Source organism: Pteropus medius, unplaced genomic scaffold, assembly GCF_902729225.1.
Source record: "Pteropus medius unplaced genomic scaffold, Ma_sr-lr_union100, whole genome shotgun sequence".
In the NCBI taxonomy this organism is placed as follows: domain Eukaryota; kingdom Metazoa; phylum Chordata; class Mammalia; order Chiroptera; family Pteropodidae; genus Pteropus; species Pteropus medius.
In genome coordinates this window covers 17,449,767-17,469,116 of record NW_024346667.1, presented here as the reverse complement: position 1 = coordinate 17,469,116, position 19,350 = coordinate 17,449,767, and the positions used below count along the sequence as shown (strand labels likewise).

At 39.3% G+C, this 19,350-nt stretch overlaps 1 protein-coding gene and 1 long non-coding RNA gene across 3 annotated transcripts in view; one reads left to right on the top strand and one right to left on the bottom strand.

Annotated features, from left to right (window-relative positions):
* PALLD (palladin, cytoskeletal associated protein) overlaps positions 1-19,350 on the top strand; it is a 316,986-nt gene that overhangs the window by 70,354 nt on the left and 227,282 nt on the right. Inside the window, exon 1 of one of the 2 annotated variants that reach the window (XM_039876333.1) lies at positions 11,751-12,238. The exons of the other annotated variant lie outside the window; for it this stretch is intronic. The gene's annotated coding sequence lies outside the window, so the exon portion shown is untranslated. Of the gene's footprint in view, positions 1-11,750; positions 12,239-19,350 lie in introns of those variants that run through there. 2 annotated transcript variants of the gene reach the window in all.
* LOC120613492 (uncharacterized) lies at positions 10,815-14,815 on the bottom strand. The gene is made up of 2 exons (XR_005655723.1): positions 14,457-14,815; positions 10,815-12,979 (listed from the first exon to the last, which is right to left on the bottom strand). It is a non-coding gene; the product is annotated as an uncharacterized LOC120613492 (long non-coding RNA).

The following is a 19,350-nucleotide window of genomic DNA, read 5'->3' as shown; positions in this document are numbered from 1 at the left end:
TCTTTTTGTACAAAAGAGAATTTACTTGCATTTCTTTCAGATGGGAAACCATCGCAGCTCCTAGAGAGCAGGTTAGATAATGTATATAACTATACAGATTTCATCATACCCTCTTTTCTCTACTCCTGGTTTCTAATTGGAAACTCATATGGTATTTCTCAAGAGGTTAGTGAGTCCCTAACCATTTGCATCAAAGTCACTGAGTGAGGAGATACACTACTTGAGGAAAATGAGGATTACTGGGCCCCAACCAAAATCTACTAAACCAGAAATGTTAACAGTAGTTCCAAAAATATGAATCTTTAGCATTCTTAAGACCCTAAAGTTTTGGGAATAACTGCCATAGATGTCCTAAGAGACTCTAGAATGGAGACTGTGACAGGATTGCTGATTGCTTTCCCCAACTCCAGTTCTCCCTCATTTCTCGAGTAGTAGAACCCCTGAGTTTAACCAGGTACATGGTTCCCTAACCACTAGGTATGGCCATTTGACTAAGTCCGGACCACCATGGAGTTACAAGCAGAAGTGCTGTGGGTGCCTTAAAAGATGGCTGACACACGTATTTTGTCTTTCTCACCTGCTTCTTCCTTCTTTGTGGCTGGAATAGGGACATGATGACTGGTACTCAAGCAACAACCTTAGAAATTAGGTTACATAAGAATAAAGACAGAACAACAAGATAGAAGGAACCTTGAATTCCTGTAGATCCTGGGATAACAGAACCAAGTATCTTAACTTTACATCTTTTACATGACAGAGGCATAAATGTCTGTTTGTAATTCACTCATTTTTGCCTTTTGCTTTTAGTGGGGAGGTGGGTAGGGTAGATGTTATAGACAACTGAGCAGTATCCTAAATGATATAGACACCAAGAAAAATAGTCTGATTTCCCTTTCATAATCCTAGAACCTGCTTATTACCTACCAGTAGATAAGCTGATTTCTTATAAGCAAGCAGTCCACTGGGGGGAAATGGGGGTTTGAGATGGGTTCCCTCACTTTTGGATTCATAGCTTTAGCAGCTTCTGAGTCACCAGAACAGGAACCAAGGCGATTAAGGTGTGCGGGCTCTGCAACCTTGTGCAATCTGTTAGAGTTCCAGAAAGAACTATGATGAGATGACTAAGAGCAAAGACTACAGGAAGAGTCAGACGCCCTGGGGCTGAGTACTGGCCTCACTTATTTTTCATGTGCTTTTCAGCAAGTTACCCAACTCCTTCAAACTTTAGTGTCCTGTGCCATAAAAATGAGGGTAGTTATAAAACCAACCTTACAATGTTACTGTGAGAAGTAAATGATATATGTAAAGTCTGGTATATCAATAATTATTTCTCCCAATAAAGAATAACTATTATGATTGTTACCACAACTGTATAGACCATACTCTTACAGTTAATCCACAAGAATAATACTTCAGTGCATCTCAAAAATCTTTGTTACACACCTATCTTAGTCACTATTTAACCCCCTTCACTGTGCAAAAAGAAAGAATTTTGAAAAACTAGTCATATTCAAATAGTAGGAAGAGATGCCGAAATCACTTCTAAGTATGGTAGGTAGAGTGGGGTGGGGGCTGTACTCACTTCTTCATGGTTTGAAGCTCTTAGATAATGTCAGGAGTCAAAAATGCTGCTGTCACCTCTGCCCAGCCATGAGAACACAGTCTTTCCTTCAAGGTAGATATTGGCTGCTAGGAGGTATATCTGTGTTTATTCACGAGCTCTGCTCCTGCTTAATTCCTTAGTTGCATCATCTATTAGGTCTTTATAAATCCTTGTACACACTACTTTGACATGGATACACTCTTTTAGATTCATTTTCAGATTTCTGGGGGCAACAATAATTTTCAGTATACTCTTAATACAACATTCAACACATCTGGGTACTTAGTACACATATATAGTTTTTAAATGAGGTGGATGCCCAGCCATGCCCAGGCCCTGACTGCTTCTCTTTTTGAGTAGCTACTATGTGCCAGGTCTACAGTGGGTGCTGACCTACAGATCTGAACATGTTCGTGAGAGTTGCTTTATACAAAGACACAAAATAGGAAGGCAGAGTCTAATGATGAAAGAAGACTTTCTGAGGAGATAGATGACTAAGAGCTAATAATAGGTAGAAACTGGTACAAAGGCCCTAGGTATGAAGAAAAATTGATATGGACCATGAGCTGAAAGAAAAACGGAAGATTGGTATATAGAAAGAAGATGGGAAAGTTGGAGAAGCAAAGAGCAGCCACATCAGGCATGTCCCATGGAGCATTTTAATGACTTTTGTTTTTAATCTAATCTCAATGGGTAGCCACTTAGTTGTTTTAAACAGGGGAATGACCTAACTCCATCTGCATGTTAGGATGATACCTGCTGTTGTGCGGATAACCAGTCGCAGGGCAAGGAGGGGTGGGCTCTTCAGTTGTCTGGGCTGGAAAGAATGGTGGCTTAGACTGGGCTGGCAGCAATAGAGTTGGAGAAGTTTGGGGATGTGCTATTTCTCACACTGCGATGGGGAATCTTTCAATAAAACCATTTCGGATCAGTGGTGCCTTAACAGCGGGGAATGAGAATGGCTAAGGAATCTGTATTCATAATATGTATTAAGCTCCACGATTATTTTACAAACACAATATTTGAGAAGTTGATTAGGATTGAACTGACATTTCTAAATCTTGTGGCTGATGGATTCCTTTAAAAACAAAACAAAACAAAACAAAACAAAACAAAAAAACAGAATCTAGGAGTCTGGGTTCACCCCAAGCCTAGTATTCTGTAAGCATTCAAAAACCTCAGCTATAACTGTAACCAAACTTAGTCTTAAACAAAAACATGTTGCTACATAATGAAAAATATAGTTCTGCTAACCAACGATCAGCAGAATGTGCACTTTAAACTTTTCCAGTGATGGTGATGAGTTTGTGCAAATCCATCCATACATTTTCTTGACTCATAGCATAAATGTTCAAGACTAGTGGATAAAACACACAGCCTGGTGCCATGGAACAGAGCAAAATTAAATAAATCCAAGCCACAAACCACCCTAGCTCCAAGTTAACAATGTAGTCAACAGGCTTGATTAATGATACTTAATTTTTTTGTATTAATGGCAGTTCCAAAAAAATCGTCCTCCAATGGGCAAAAGACCAGGGAACCCAACCAAAAAGACGTCTAAATTATATCGCTTGATAAAAAAGTAAGTCACGGAGTAATAAAGATAGCATAATGTTAGGCCATGATCAGATTTGCATTTGCTAGGTGATTCTGGGGGCCATGTGGAAGCTGGCTTAGGGGAGACAGGCTGACACAAGTACACACTACAACCAGGCTGTGCAAACTGCCCTACACTTCCTGACTTTCTCCCATCTCAGAAAGAGGCAGCGCACTTGTCAAGAGAGGAGCCCAGACTTCAGATGCAGACTCTGACTAAACTGTGGATACAGAATTTTTATTAGAATTAAACATGTTGTGTACAAAAACTATAGGTAGTAAGAACTCAACAAGTGCTATTTCCCTCTCACTTCTTTTTTTAATAAAGTAATATTTCAGACTAGTGATTCTCAAAGTAGGTTTTGAAATTTATTTCCGTCGCAACACTGAGGATACTGCTTTAAAATATAAATCCCTGGTCCCTTCCCTCCTGCCCCTCCGAATCCAAGTGGTGGAGCCAGGGAATCTTTTATTAAGGCCCATTTTATTCTGATGCACACAACTTTAAAACCACATTGCAGGCTAGCAGATACATAATTATTCTGCAGCTGTTTCAGATGTGTATAGGTTTGTTTTGTTTTGTTTTGTTTCTCTTCCTTAGCCAGTGATAAACCTCTGACAGTTTAGGCCTAGGCCTTCCATCAGATACTGCAGCAGAGGCTGGGTTCAATAAACAATGAATAAATACTCGATTGATCCAATGGTATGCAAATAACATTGTTATGTAAAACTTCTCTCATCAATATTAAAAATTTTCAAGACTTACAATTTATTTACTGTTGTCATTGCCTTACAAATCCTTATTCGAAGTTTATTTCTGGGGAAAGAGAGAAAATCTCCAGCCCCTAGGTGGAGAGCTATGGAAGCCCACATGGGACAATGACAGGACGCAAACCAGAATGAGAAAGTCAGAATGACTGGCTCCTATTTTCAACTCCTTAGCCTTCTACCCTCCACCTTCCACCACGGGTTTGATATTTTGGTACTAAAAAATTTTCTCATTTGCTCCCTTTATGCTTTACTGTTTATGAAAATGTGCCCTTTTATCTGGAATTTGGGTTCAATTTTAGCAATTATTCGAAGACTATATTTCCATACATTCTTGTTTTGGTATGTAAATCTCTCTCCCAAATGTGTAAGAATCTCATGACAAGTGGTGAAAAGTATGGCTCTCTTGCCATTTGCCAACCTTTCTCTTGGCAAGTGTGACCCCAGGGGTCCATCATTTCGTTAGGTGGCAGATGAGCTGCCTGGGCTGTGAATTCCAGTGACCTATGACCCACCTTTGTTTCTCAGAAGCTTGTCATCCTGAATTTATGTAGGGATAACATGCTGCATAAATCTACCATAAAAGACCCGTGCAGGCAAAAGAGGGCGATTCTTCAGGTCTGTGAACACATGCTTCATCCGTTTGACTTATATGGGCACCCTAGGGCTTTTATTTGGGCCAAAAAGTGGAAGCCAAGCTTTCATTGTAAACAGATGGTGCTGCTAACAAGGAAAGTAAAATTCCTCCAGTCATTCTCCCACACTAGAGACCTGAAGAAGGTTCTGCTTTAAAAACAAACAAACAAAACTATCAAACACTACCTTTCCGCATACTCCATAGGCTCTAGGATCGATCTCTCTCTCTCATATATATATCACACACAGACACATACACAGAGTCAAAACCTGGTCTCCGTTCCTTACTTTCTCTCTAATTCCTCATCCTCTCCCTCTGCCAAACTTGACATTCCTTTGGTGTAGATACTATAAATACAAAATGAACATACTCAATCCCAAATCACGAGGGGACTTTTTTTTGCATGACCACAACATAAGCATTTGTCCATCATTTGGGGATTTTTATGAAGCCTCTAAGAATGCTCAGAATTCCAGTCTTGCTCAAACAACATCTTACTCGTCGGCGTCATTCAGATGTTGAATCTTGGGACAACTACAACTAGGGAATTTCTGGTTAGGAAAAAAACATAATCCTGAGGTGTCTCACTGTGAAGATGTCCACGTATTCCCTGCTTTTGCCTTTTTTCTCTCAGTCCAGAAAGAAATGTGGAAATTCTTTTGTTTCTTTTAACATGAAGCAATTTGAAGTTGATCGTAATCTTCCTGTCCCTACCCCCAAAAGAAAAGTAGCATTATTATTCCTGTAATTGGGTCCTTACTTAAATTTCTCCATTAGGTAGCATCTTGTTACATAACCACTTTATGCTTTTAAATCTGAATATCATTGATAACCATCTCCTGATCATACTTCTAGGGCTTAAGTTTGATCATCTGGATTCCTGAGATGGTTGTTTTTGTTTGTTTGTTTGTTTGTTTTGAGCATTGTGGAGGAAGGAGACCACACTCAAATCACTTGAAAGAGATGAGGATCTGTTTTATTTTTTTTTAAAGTTTCCCCTGGAGAAGCAGATTCCATGGCCTCCCTAAGTAAACTCTTCAATGTTTCAACGATGTTAGCATTTTCGGAAGAGAGGTAAACCTAGTATCACTTGACTTGTTATTAATTTGAAACTCTGTCCTTTGGGCCCTAGAAACCACCTCTTCCAGCACTAAGGCCTTTCTATAGTGTACCTGAAAGCTGAATCATCTCCTTGTGTAAGAGATGCTGAGAAAATAAAATTTTGAGAAGCTTTACCTCAATTTCTCCCTGCTCTACCATACTCAGTATTATTGCAAGCATCCAAAGAGATCATGTGTCAGCTGCCCAAGTAAAGTATCATTTGTATCACTACCAAAATAATCATTCTAAAGCTGAATCTGGAAATTTACTCTATTATAGAAATAACAGGGACTCCTGAAAAAATTACTATAAATATTTATGCCTAAATGACAGATATAAGCATTTTGTTCATGAAATAGCATGTAAGCAAACTAGATGTTGGGATCTCCCACAGTGCTAGGAAAAAAATTCTCTCTCTGAAGATGAAAGACTCACTTGAATAGAAATATCAGAAAGCTATATCCATCGTTTTTGCAACACGTGGTGCAGGAACTCAGTGAGCAAGGATGGAGGCCGTGGACTATATCACAGATAAAAATCCTGTACATAGAGACATATGTAGATCAAAGCAATTCAGAAAGTATGAATATGGAAGAGTGAGAAAAGACATACCAGGCAAAGGAAACTGAAAATAAAGTAAGGTTATGACCTTATGTCAGATAAGGGGGAATTCAAGCTAACAAATATGAAAAAGAGTATTTTGTAATACTAAGTGATAAAACTCAATATGAAGGTGTAACAATTATGAATATGTAGTCACCAAATAACATACAGCTACCTTATAAAGCAGAAATTACAGAAGATGCAAGGGAAAATACACAGAAATGAAAACTCTCTTGTTCCATAACAAATCAAGATAAAATATCTGAAGTATAAAGAAGACATAAATAACAATTAATAAGATGTATCTTATTCAACTCTGTACCCTGAAAATATAGACACCACCATTTTTTTTCAAGTGACCAAGAAACATACATGAAAATTGACCATAAATTAGGCCTCAAAAAGTCAATCAATTCCAAAAGATAGAAATATTGCAGATAACATTCTGTGCTCACAATGCAATAAAACGAGAAATTGTTATCAAAATCTCAACTATGAATGAGTATAAAAATTTAAATAAAATTTTAGCAAATAGCATCTAAAGCATATTTTTAAAATTTCCAAGATTAAGTGGAATTTATTTCAGGAATGCAAGGGTAGTTTATTGCCAAATAATTTATTATGTTCTATCAAATTAATAGCTCTTAAGAGAAAAATTATATGATTATTCCTAAAGATACCAAAAAAAGCATTTGGACAAAAGCCAATAGTCAAACTTGACCCAAGAAAAAAGCCCTCAATGAAACAATGATAAATTAATATTTCCTTAGCATTATAAAATACATCATTCCCAGGCCAAAGTCCATGCCATGCCTAGTACAGAAACACTGGAGGCGTTTCTTCTAAAATCAAAAATAAGAAAAGAATGCCGACTATCATTACTGTTATTTAACATTTACTAGACCTAATAAACAATGAAATTAGAAAAGAAATTAAAAGTAAAAATTAGAAAGCAGAAAGTTAATCTTTTTTTTTTCAGATGATATTATTATTTGGTTAGAAATATAAGAGAATTGAGAAATATCTATGAACAATAAGATTACTTAGTAAAATAAAATAGTACAAAATAAATACCCTGTAATTAGTTGATTATATCTAGTAAGAAGGTGTAATGAGAGAAAAGACCCCGTTTACAACAGTAATAAAAAGATAAAATAGCTAGGAACCAATGTAACAATAAATGGGCAAGATACATATGAAGAAAACTGTAAAACATTCCTGAAGGCCACAGAATAAGATCTGAACAAATGAAAAGATATATTTTTTTCTTGGCTAGGAAATTTTTTCAATGTAAAGATGTTGATTCTATGTTAATTGCCTAAATGTAATTCTAGCTTTAAAAATAGTAATAGGGTCACTAATGTTATTATTGTTTGTTTACTCTGAAGTTCGTAAGAAAAAAAAAACCAGGAAACTCAGAGAGAAGAAAAATGAGAGAATTAGGACCACGAGATATTAAAATTAAAAGCCTCAATAATTAAACGTGTGGTAGTGGCAGTTGAACTAAGAGATCAACCAAGGAAACAGAATAAAGTGTCCAGAAATAGACCCAACTCTAGACAGGAATTTAATACATGTTAACAATGGCATCTCAAAATGGTAGGTAAAAGATTACTATTATAAGGAGGTAATAAGGCAAACCACAGGCAACAGAAGCAAAATTAGACAAGTGAGACTATAGCAAACTTGAAAAACTTCTGTTCAGCAAAGGACACAGTCCACAGAGTGAAAAGCTAATCTAAGGAGTAGGAGAAAACATTTGCAGATTATATATCTGATAAAGGATTAACACCATAATCTGTAAAATAATTCTTACAACTCAACAGCAAGAAAAAATAATCCGATTAAAAATTGGACAAAGGATTTGGATAAACATTTCTCCAAAAATGATATTAAAGTGGACAACAAGCATAGGAAAAGATGTTCAACATCATTAATCATTAGAGAAACTCAAATCAAAACCACAATGGGATATCACCTTATACCCATTAGGATAGTCACTATAAAACACACACGCCAAGGGCACACACACACACACACACACACACACACACAAAAACGAAAAATAGAAAATAACAAGTATTGGCAAGGATGTGGAGAAATTGGAACCCATGTACAATATTGTTGAGAATGTAAAATGGTGCGGCTGCTGTATGGAAAACAGTATAGAGGTTTCTCAAAAAATTAAAAGTAGACATTATATAATGCATCAATCCCACTTCCGGGTATATGTCCAAAAGACTTAAAAGTAGGATCTCAAATAGATATTTGCTCACCCATGCTTCATAGCAGCATTATTCACAATAGCCGAGAGGTATAAGCAATCCAGATGTCTATCCATAGATGAAGGAATAAAGAAATTGAGGTATACACATATCATGGAGAATTATTTAGCCTTTAAAAGGGAGAAAGTCCTGTCGGGTGCCACAACATAAATGAAACCTGATAATAAATTTTGTTATATATTTTTAAAAACAACTTTTAAATTTTTAAATAATTTTTATAAAGTGGTAGTGGAGCAACTAGATCATTAATTGAAACAAAATAAAGTGGGAACCATACCTTAATACCTTATAAACAAAATAAGGAAAAAATAGAAATGGACCAAATATTTAAATGGAAAAATATTAAATCACGAGAGCATATGCTTTAGGAAAGGCTTTTCTACATACTTTCTCTGGCTACATAAAAATTAGAAACTTTTGCATGTCCACAAAATATCATATGCCAAGTCAAAAGACAAATAATAAAATAAGAAAACAATCTGTAACTCATAACATGAAGGGATAATTTTCTTAGTATACATGGAATTTCAAGAAGTCTATAAAGACAAAGACCAAGAACCCAATAGAATATGGAGAAAATATATAAACAGAGAGGGCATGATAAAAAGAACAGAATTGACTTTTAAACATATGAAAAAGTTGCTCAACTTCACTCAAAATCATATATACAAATCAAACTATCTTGAGACATCACTTATCACCTATCAGATTGGCAAACTCCCAGAGGTTTGATTACATGCTCTGTTGGCAAGGCCATGGGGAAGCCAGCACTAGTCAACATGGTTAGTGAGAGTGTTGATTGGTCTAGCCCTTTGAATGGCAATTTGGCTATGTCTATCAAAATTAGAAATCCAAAATCCAGGAATCTCACTGTGGAATTAACACCACAGATATTCTTGCACAAGTGTAAAATATTATGTGGAAGTTTGTTAACATTGTTTAGTAGGAAAATATTGGAGAGAACTCAAATCTATCAGTGGGGCCCTGATTAAATAAACATTTAAGGGAATAGATATAGTTCTACACATAGTATTTTTAAGAAATAAAGAAGAAAGAGCAAGAATTTATTATATTTGTAGGTATGTGCATAAAGAAACCTGGAAGTCCACAGAAAACACTAATATCAGTGGCTACGTGCAAGGAAATATGTGGACTAGACCTATGGGAAACAGTGATAAGATAGAGACTGCAGTGTATATACCTTTATTAAAATTACGTGAATGCATCGCTTATTCAAAACATTCAATTACATACACATGCACACAAGTTGATGTCATGGTCCTCAGATAGAAAGATCCTAATTCAGTAGTTCTGAGTAAGGCCCAGGGTATCTGTATTTTCAACAATCAGCCATCCCTGCTCCCTGAGACAAGTGCTCCATAGATTATGCACATTGAGAAGACTGTCACTATGACCCAAGAAACTCTACAGAACATTCAGCATTAGGATAGTTCTCATTTGAGCACAAGCAAATGGACAGGCACAGAAACAAAAGGCAGTGTTTGTAGGAACATTTGGCCCCATTAATAGCTGCCGCCCAAAAGGTAGCCTCCTCATGTAGACAATATGGAAGGACTGCAGAAACTTCATCTATTCCTTCATTTTCATCTGCACGAGTTAACAGGACCAGTGAAGGGAGTGTCATCTTTGACTAAGACATTTAATGTATTGGATATCTCAACTAAATTTCAGACTTCAAAAATGTCCACAGTTTTAGCAAAGGCAGTTGAAAGGGCTACTCAAGTTCCTGTGCTCATGGTGACCACACACTGAACCACCAGCCTCGATTTTTCCTTCTGCTTTTGCCTGGGCATTTTAATCAATAAAATGTTTCCCCTAATTCACAGAGAAAAGATTGTTCTACCACCCCTTCCTGGAGGTGAGAAAGATGGTTAGGATCTGAAATGTATCTTAGAGAGACCTACCCAACAAGGCCACCCTGCTTTACAGTGAAATGCCTTTCTTTCAAATGAACACAAGTTCTTGACTCTTATTCAGTGGCACTAGTAAAACTCTACAAATCAAGTGTGGAGTTACAGAATAAAAGGACTTAATGACATACAAGAAGAGAATGAACCTGCCAAACCTGTAATATTTTCAGTTTAAAAAGCAAAGCCATCCTTTTTGGTGATTCCCGTATAAAAGGAAAATACAATAATGTAGAAAAACTTCACTATTTCATGACCCATCACTTTCTCAGAATAATAAAAATGAACTAAAGTTATATAGTAAACTCTCTTGATGTTTTATTTTCATATCAAAAAGTATTTGTTACACTATTTCTATTTGAACTGCTCATCATAATTCTGTTTCTGGAACACACTTTCTGATATGTTGATATGTTTTCCAATTGACTTTAAGAATTTGTCATGTTTTTGACATTTTATGTGCTACACTAAAATGAATGGCTTCATGGGTTCCTTATGAGTCTCTTCCTTAAATTTTCCAATACAATCCTGGGTTTCTGTTTCCCAGACTGACCAATGAGAAGCAGTTCTGTGACTTGAAAACAGAAAACAATGGAAGTATTGAAATAATCTTTTAAAATTTTTGAAACTTAAGCCCTGTCTGTCAATTGGTTATAGTTGGTGAGCAAGTCTTTATTAAATGGTTGGGTTTTGTCTCTCATATTGTTTCTCCATAATATCTGTGTGGTAACTGAGTCACTGTGACATAATGCTGCAAAGAAAGACTGTGGGACAACCAGACATATGCACATGTTCATCTCTCGATGAGTCTCAATCTTGGCTCTGTTCCTAGATATTGGTGGAAAGATTTGATTAATGGCAGACTTGTTCAACATAAAAATTAACAACAACAAAAAACCATTTTTTTCTTGGCATTCCTTTTCTAGGGTCTTCATGTGTAATGTAGTAATTAATTTATAGCTTTGCAGTAAGGCAGCATCAGAGAAGCAATTTAATTCACGAGAAATAATGTAGATGGAGAGTAATCGAAAGATACTGCTTGTGTGAAAGGATATGCTGGGAAGATCAAGATGAAAACTGACTTCTTTCGTAACTAATGCAAATTCACTATCAGTCACCACCTGGAATTCCCCCCAGGTGTCTTGGTCGACTAAATGGTCAGAAGTCTTTACGAAATGCTTCAAGCCACAGCTGAACGGGCTTGAGAAAGCGTGGGTAGAACTTGCTTATTGCCTTCTCCACGGGTGACTGCAATCTCCCACAGCAAACGCCTTTCTAAGTGTGATAAGGGTTTGGTTTGGAGCGAGGGGAGATGGATCGCCCTCCGTCCCCTCTGAGTGTTATTTCTGGAAGTTAGCAGCATTCCTCCCCTGGACACACCCTCTCTCCCTCCCCAGCAGTCCCCCACCCCACCCCCGCGCACACGGGCCCCTCGGCAAGTCGCGGCGCTCTCGGCGCGTTCGCAGTCGGCCGCCCCACCGACCCTGCTCGCGGCTGCCTGGCCGCCAGGAGGCTTCCCGGGAGCCCGAGAACGCCACGACGTCTTCATCGCAGCCTGCGAGGGGCCGGGCTTTGGGCTGCTTGTTCATTTTCTGTGCTGTGTTCTGCAAACGAGACTGAATTCAGAGCCCTGACGTTGCAAGCTGGGAGTAGCTGAGAACTGAAAGACCCCGGGGAAGAGTTTCTTTAGGGGCAGCGGGCGTTTCCTGCTCAGCCGGTAAGTGAGAGCGTTAACTGTATGTAGCGGTGCAGGAAATAACGTTTCGGGGCAGCGGCGTGCAGGTATTCATGTGTTCTGGGTGTTCGCTGGTAGGGGTTCCGAAGACCGTCGCCGCTACGGTTTTCCTAATGCTTCCTCAAACCGCTCCTAGGGGGCGGGGGTGGTGGGTCCTGCTCCGCGCGACTTCTCTGTTAGAGTTGGCGTGGGGGAGGGGAGAGAGGCGTGAGGTTGAATTTCTCCGCCGTTTTCCCTCTTTTTTAAAATTTTTTTTAATGATACTTTGAGAGAAGCTTCTCTTTCGGGAGTTGATATGCCTGGAGCGGTTTGCACCAGCTTCGCTTCTACTCTTTTCTAATTTCAGTGTAATCTGCAAAGTAGAAGGAAACTAGCAAAGCAAGCAGGCTGACAGCCGCATTGCTGCTCAGTGGCTGAATGAACTTTAGCTGGAAACCCTTTAACGGCAGGTTTTGGTGATTTTTCCCGTGACAAATTGGGGCATTTTCACACCTGTTGCTCTTCAGTGGCCTGAAAGATGTTTTGTTGGCTTTCACTTGATTGCAGTTCTTTGTCTAACAAGTTCCCGTGCTCCATTCTTGTTCTCTTGTTCTCCTCTAAGCCCTTTGCATGAGATCCCTGTCTTCGTTAGCATTCAGTTGGCTGTGGTTCCCCGGGAACAAGTGGCAGGCAGAATACAATAGGGAAGAATGCATTCTTGATGACTCATCTACCCTGGAAAGACTAAACAGAAAAATTTACATTCTCCGTTAGTTTGTATGGAAAGCATGCTGTCACTGTTTTATAAAGATTCAGTTTTGGTGAATTCTTGAAATTAGCTAATCCAGAGGTAACCAACATGACCTTTAAAGAGATTTCCCTAAGTCTTCCTGCACTACAAGCGTAAAGACCTTGACACGAGCTCTACAAGGATGAGAAGTCACCTCTCTTGTCAGCAGATAGGCTCTTGATGGAGAGAGATGATGTGTGTGGCAAGGGCCAAGGGAGAGGACCACTTGAGATGGGGCTGAAATTTGTTTTCAACTTCTGATGAAGAAAATCATCAGGATACCAGAATCTACTTTAAGATCCTGGTAGTTTAAATGGAATTCCTGTCCACATGTTGAAAAAGACATTCAATAAATGGCCCTTCTCACACTTACAACTGGAGCTCAGTGGAATGCATGTTTATTTCTGTTGCTGATAAATCCATGGGAAATCTCTGCTGAACCCAGCAATTTTAAAAAGCAAGTCCAAGCTATAATTGCCCACATAATGGCAAACAGGTTATTTCCAGTAACCCAAGAGTCTTGCATTTTCTCCAACCATTGCTATAGAAGTTACATGAAGATATTATGAGCATACATTTGAACTTTCCCCTCACTCCCAACTGAAATGGAAAGTTATCCTTGGGTGTCTGATGAAAAAGATTATTGCCAAATACATTTCCAGGCTAGAAAATAACATCTTTCTGAAAAGCTTATAGCTACTAGACTTTACTGTCTCAAGCTACTATGTAATTTTTCATTGTTCCTTTAGGGAACAAGACCTACTTTGATCACCAGTGTTTTCATGTGTTGTTTGTTGTGTGCTTTTGCTTTATTTATTTATTTATTTTTTTAGTGTAGAAAAATCTCATTTCACACAGGTGAAATCACAGAGTAGAATTAGCAACAATGATTGCTTTCTGGGGCTAAAATTAGAAAAGTCCATAGGGCTTTTCAGGCATATCCTTCTTGTCTCATAGCCGATTCTGCAGTCTCCTTTCAAACTCCCACTTTAGCAATTAGTGTAAACTGATGCTTAAGTACTCTTTAAAATAGCATTTTTATCTGGATTTTTTCCCCCTTGAGCTTTCATCAACTCTACCAACACACATTAAACTTTGTTTCACTGAGGACCCTAAAGGCACCCCCAATCCGTTCACCATCCCCTCACCATCCCCTCAAAGTGTACATAACAACTCTTTGAACAGTTCCTTTATAAAAAGTAAAAGTTCAAATGGCACTTGCAAAATACAAGACAGGGTCCTCTGATGTGACGGCGGATGGTGATCGAATGAGCTTTGTTTATGCTCAGGACAAGCTCCGTGTCTCTTAAATTAATCATGAATTGAATAATTGATTTACCACACCTTCGCCTGCATTTAATCTCCAGCTATAAATTTAAAGATAGGTTACTCATTGAGGTCTAGTTCACTTGGAATTCTTTCAAAGCCTACCAAGTGATTTTACAGCTGGGTCAAATCTCGCCATAACACACATTATGAAATGCAGCGACATAAACTTCAAGTTCTCCTGGCTTTCCCATTTCGAAGAGGGACTTCAGTGACCTTCCCACTTGCTGGTCACCTCCAAAGATGGCGGGGCTGATGGATACGATGGGTTTCTGTAAATGTAATTAAACGTGTCTCTGCCAGCTGCCTGTGGCATTCGTGAATGTTTTCGTAAGAAAAGCTGTTCTTCGGCTTTATCTGCCCGCTGTGGTTTGTGGCATGTTGTGCGATTCTGCAGCCGTTTCAGTTTTTTCCTGAATGACTGAGCTATGATGTCATGTGCTATCTCGGTGCGGAACACTTTCGGGGCTTTGCTGGGGTCTGTGTGCCTGGCTGGGGAGCGGAAGCTCCCTCGGAGCGCTCTTGGGAGCGGCTCCCCGTCTACTCCAGCACATTGCATTGCCTGGAGACCAAAGCCACCAAATGATTTGCGGTCAGTGATTTGGGGCTGGTTAGAGATGATTTAAAAGGAAGGTTATGGGCACATGAAGTGTAGGGTAAAGAAAATATCTTTTACTACTTTATTGAGACCACATGGCTCCAACTTCAACTTTTTTTTTTAACATAGAAATTGTTGGCTGAACTGGCTCACAGTGTTCTCCAACCCCCCCCTCCCCCACACACATTTTTTTTCTTTTTTACTGCTTAGAGAAAACAACTATATTCTCTATTTATGGTAGGCTTGGCCTCACCATTGTTTCTAAAATTTGAACTTTTTTTATGCTTAAGAAAACAGGGAGAAGTAGGATTTCTGTTGGGGAAGCATCAGTTATGAAAAAAGGTACCCATTGTACCAGAGGGCCATATAAATCAGCATGGCAATGTATGATGTCTCTTGATGAGTGGGAGAGATGATTTTGGTCAGCCTTCTGAGGACTCACTATACCCTGTGATTAATATGAGGCCAAATGAATCATGGTTGATCTTTTCCAATGCATTAATACTGATGATGGGGCTCGGAGCCCAGTAGCCCCTTCTATTAGTGGTCCATGGAAACACATAAACCTTAGGCTCACACGTCATTTGTGAGACTAGGCTGCCATCTCCTGCCTGTCTTCTGTGGACTGCCACAAATTGGCACAGTAAACCACCTATTACCACTGAACATGTTCCCAAATCTCTATCCAGCATGAACTTCAACTACCTATTATCACTTTACTTTGTGGCTCACTCTCATCCTATTTCAGTCTTCAAGGTACATGCTGTAGCCTAAGAGTCCATTACAAGCTATCAAATATCCATCTCCAGTGTCCAGTTTGGTGTTATGAAACTGGTTAGAGAAGCTACAGGGAAGCTAGCTCGGGAATATACCCAGTCCCTCGGAAGCTATCAATCCAAGGTCTGAGGGCCATAACCATGATGTAATGGAAGGCTGCTTGAGAGAACATCCACAAGTTTTCAAAAGCTGGTCTATAATCCATCTGAGCCCGTCTGTTTTCCCACAGTTTGAGTCTATGTATATATCCAGGGGTTTAAAGGAAAGCATGTGGTGATCAAATTAGTGTAGTGGCTTATGAGAAAATCTTATAACTATAGAACTGGAAAAATGTCAAGAAGACAGCATTGTATGATGGAAATTGAATTACACTGGAATCAAGGATCCTGGGTCCACCACAGGATGACCCTGAAAAAGCTACTTAGTGGTACAACATGTCGATAAAGTAGTTTATTACATTTTGCCTTGTCTTTTATAAATATGTTATATTATCCTCAAAACTACACTAGGAAGCAGGTAGAGTATGTAGTACTGTTTCCATTTTTACAAATATGGAAACTGAAGCTGTAGAGGTTAATGACTTGCTCAAGGTCACACAACATGTGGCTGGTTGAGTTTGGCCTCAGACTCAGAACTTCTAACTTCAAATCCCATGTTCTTCCCACTGCAGTAAGCAGCCTCCACAACTCTTAACCTCTCTGGATCCACTCTTATTTGCAAAAATGAGACATTTGGCCCAGAGTGTGACAGTCTATTCCAGCTTAAAAGTCTATGTCTGGTGAATCACTGGCTGGAAGGGACTTTAAGAAATCACTTAGTCATATTCCTTGCTTCCAGCAGGACTCTATCTAAATTATTTTGAAAAGAAAATGCCAGCTCTTTTAAATTTTTTTAAATAATCCCAGGGCAAGAAAGGGTCCCAGAGAGAGTCTGAGTGCATTCTGGGGTGAGAAAGGAGACGTCAGTGCTTGGCAGGGCGAGCCATTCTCTGGGCTCCAAAGCAGCGCGTCTCGCCTCACTAGAAGTGAATGTCTGGTCCTGGGACCAGTATCTAAAGTAGGAGAGGAGAGTCACAGGCGTGCTTCGCTGGTTGGAAAGGAATTTTGTGAGGAGAGATCGGAGAGATAGTTACTTGGCTATGAGGGAAAAAAGAGCTAAGTGACTCAGTAATGATCTTAAGTTTTATTACAGGCTCCTGGAGAGAGTGATCAGTGGTAAGGATTCTATTTAAAGACATAAACAAAAGAATCTTCTTCATTCAATAAGCGTGACCAACAGAAAGCTGTGCTAATCTAGTTCTGACTTTGCTTGTTTTGGCAGAGTTAGTGGCAGACTGGGGATGGGAGGAGAGACTTAGGGTCTAGCAACTTTTCAAGGACAAGGGACTGTCAGTAGACAACTTCCAGCAATCAGACCAAAGTACAGGTTCATTCTCACATTATTCAGGTACCTTGGTTATAATTTTAAAGCACCAATCTGTCTCCCATGTTCTTCTGTTTCTTTCCCAAGTAGGTGTTAGGGAAAAAAGCAATGACTTTGAAGCCAGAAGACTTTAATAACGTCACGACTCTATAGCTTGCTGGCTGACCTATACAAGGTGTTATCTCCTTGTTAATATTCCTGAGGATCAGATCGAGGAATGTAGGTGAACAGGTTACAAAAAGCTTAATTTTGGTTGAGTTTCAGGCTCTTTCTGTAAACCATGAGGTAACGGAAGTTTTTCCGCCTTAATTTCATTCCCAGGCCCAAGTCAGTATTACAGCAGTTTTTCCATACTTGCTATGTGTCAGGCACATAATCATGTTTAATCCTCATAAAAATATTATGAGGTAGATCTATTATCCCCATTTTATTATCTGGAAGTTGTGTTCTAATGAGAATAAGCATCTTTCCCAAGATCACATGAGAGGTAAGTAGCAGAGGCTAAATGGAAATCAAGTCTGTCTCTCCCATGTCTGTGTGCTTTCAGACTGTTAGGTCTCTGAAGTATTGAGGCCTCTCCTACCTGAATACAGACCCAGTTCTTTTGGTTTCAGGTTGTACCTGATCTCCTGGCGGTCCCTGGAGGGGCCTCATCAGCTGTCCAGTCTAGACCAAGTCCTAGGGTTTGGCTGGGTCCCTTATAATGCTTTATCTTCATCAGCTTGTCCTTCACACCCCACAGTCTTCTCTCCTTGTCCTCGTTCCTAGGCGGCTTATTGGCACCCCTCATGCTTCCCCCCTACTCCAGGCATATCCTGCATTCTCTTTACCTGTCTCAAGGCCAGATAGTCCGCCACAAGGGCCTCATAGCTCTCCACGATTTCTTCCACCCCAACCCATGGCATCAGCCCATCAAGCCCAGATCAAATGCCTACCCCTCCCTTCAGCATGTTTACTGTTTTTGCTTTACTGGAAGGAAAACTTTAGCATGTTAAATACAGCCACCATATTACTCTTGAACATTACAGAATATGACTTTTTATAGCTGAGAAAGACCTTGAAGGTCATCTAGCCTGTTACCTTTATTTTACAGATGCAGGAACTGAGGACCAGAGAAGTTAATTGCCTGCCCCAATTCATAGCTCTGGGCTAGAGCTAGGGCTGATTTCAAATCCAGTCAGTATTGTCTTTCCTTCCAACTTTCAAAATAGTTGAAATCATCTTTTTTGTCATATCCATATCCCCCAGTCTGGTGTGGCCCAGGGTCAGTGTTTGAAAAGATTCCTCTTGTCATAAGAGCCTGTTCAGACTCTTAAGATTCATCACACACACACACACACACACACACACACACACACACACACACACACACAAATACAAATGTTTTCCTTAACATATATCCCTTTTACTGAATTTAAGCCTATTTACTCAACAGAACACAAATAGAAATTGGTCACTCTCAACTCTAATTCATGGACTGTAAGTTAAGTCTCTCCTTAGTGTTCTTTCTCTAGGTTAAATAATACCAGATCTTTTTGCTTTTCCTCATAGTCTTGTTCTCCAACAATTTCATCATTTTTATTTCTATCTGTTGAACTGTGTCCAAGCACTCCATGCCTCTCAAACTGAAGTCCAGAACTGGACAAAGAAGTCTCATAAAGGTAGGATAAAGTGGCGATTACCTCACAGTTCCTACAAACTGTGCATCAGTTAGTCCAGCCAACTTTCACACTCATGTTTTAAGTGGCCACCAGACCTCATTGGATCATTTTCAGCTTATTATCCTCATTTGGCTGGACGTTGCTTAGCCCGTGTTTGTGATAATAACCATTTCCTCCATGTATCATCCAGAACTTTTCCTATTGAGCTGTTTTTTCCTTTGTTCCTGACTACTTCTCCAATTCATCAACTCACTCGGGACTCTAATCCTGTGCCTTCGCTTCTTAATTTTTAACCCCAGCTACCGTCCCAAGTAGCTTAGCACATTAAAAGTCCCTGGAATTCACCCATAGAGGAGCAGACCCCTGAGACTTCTAGCCCCTCACAGCACTTCTCCCTCACCACTCCAGGATTTGAAAAATGAGCAGTCCATCTCCCAATGCCAGCACTCAGACTGACCATCAGGCAGAATTATAAGTGCTGGATAGAGAGACCATTGAAGAGCCTTCAGGAGACACATAGCTAAGGGATATACCACTGGTC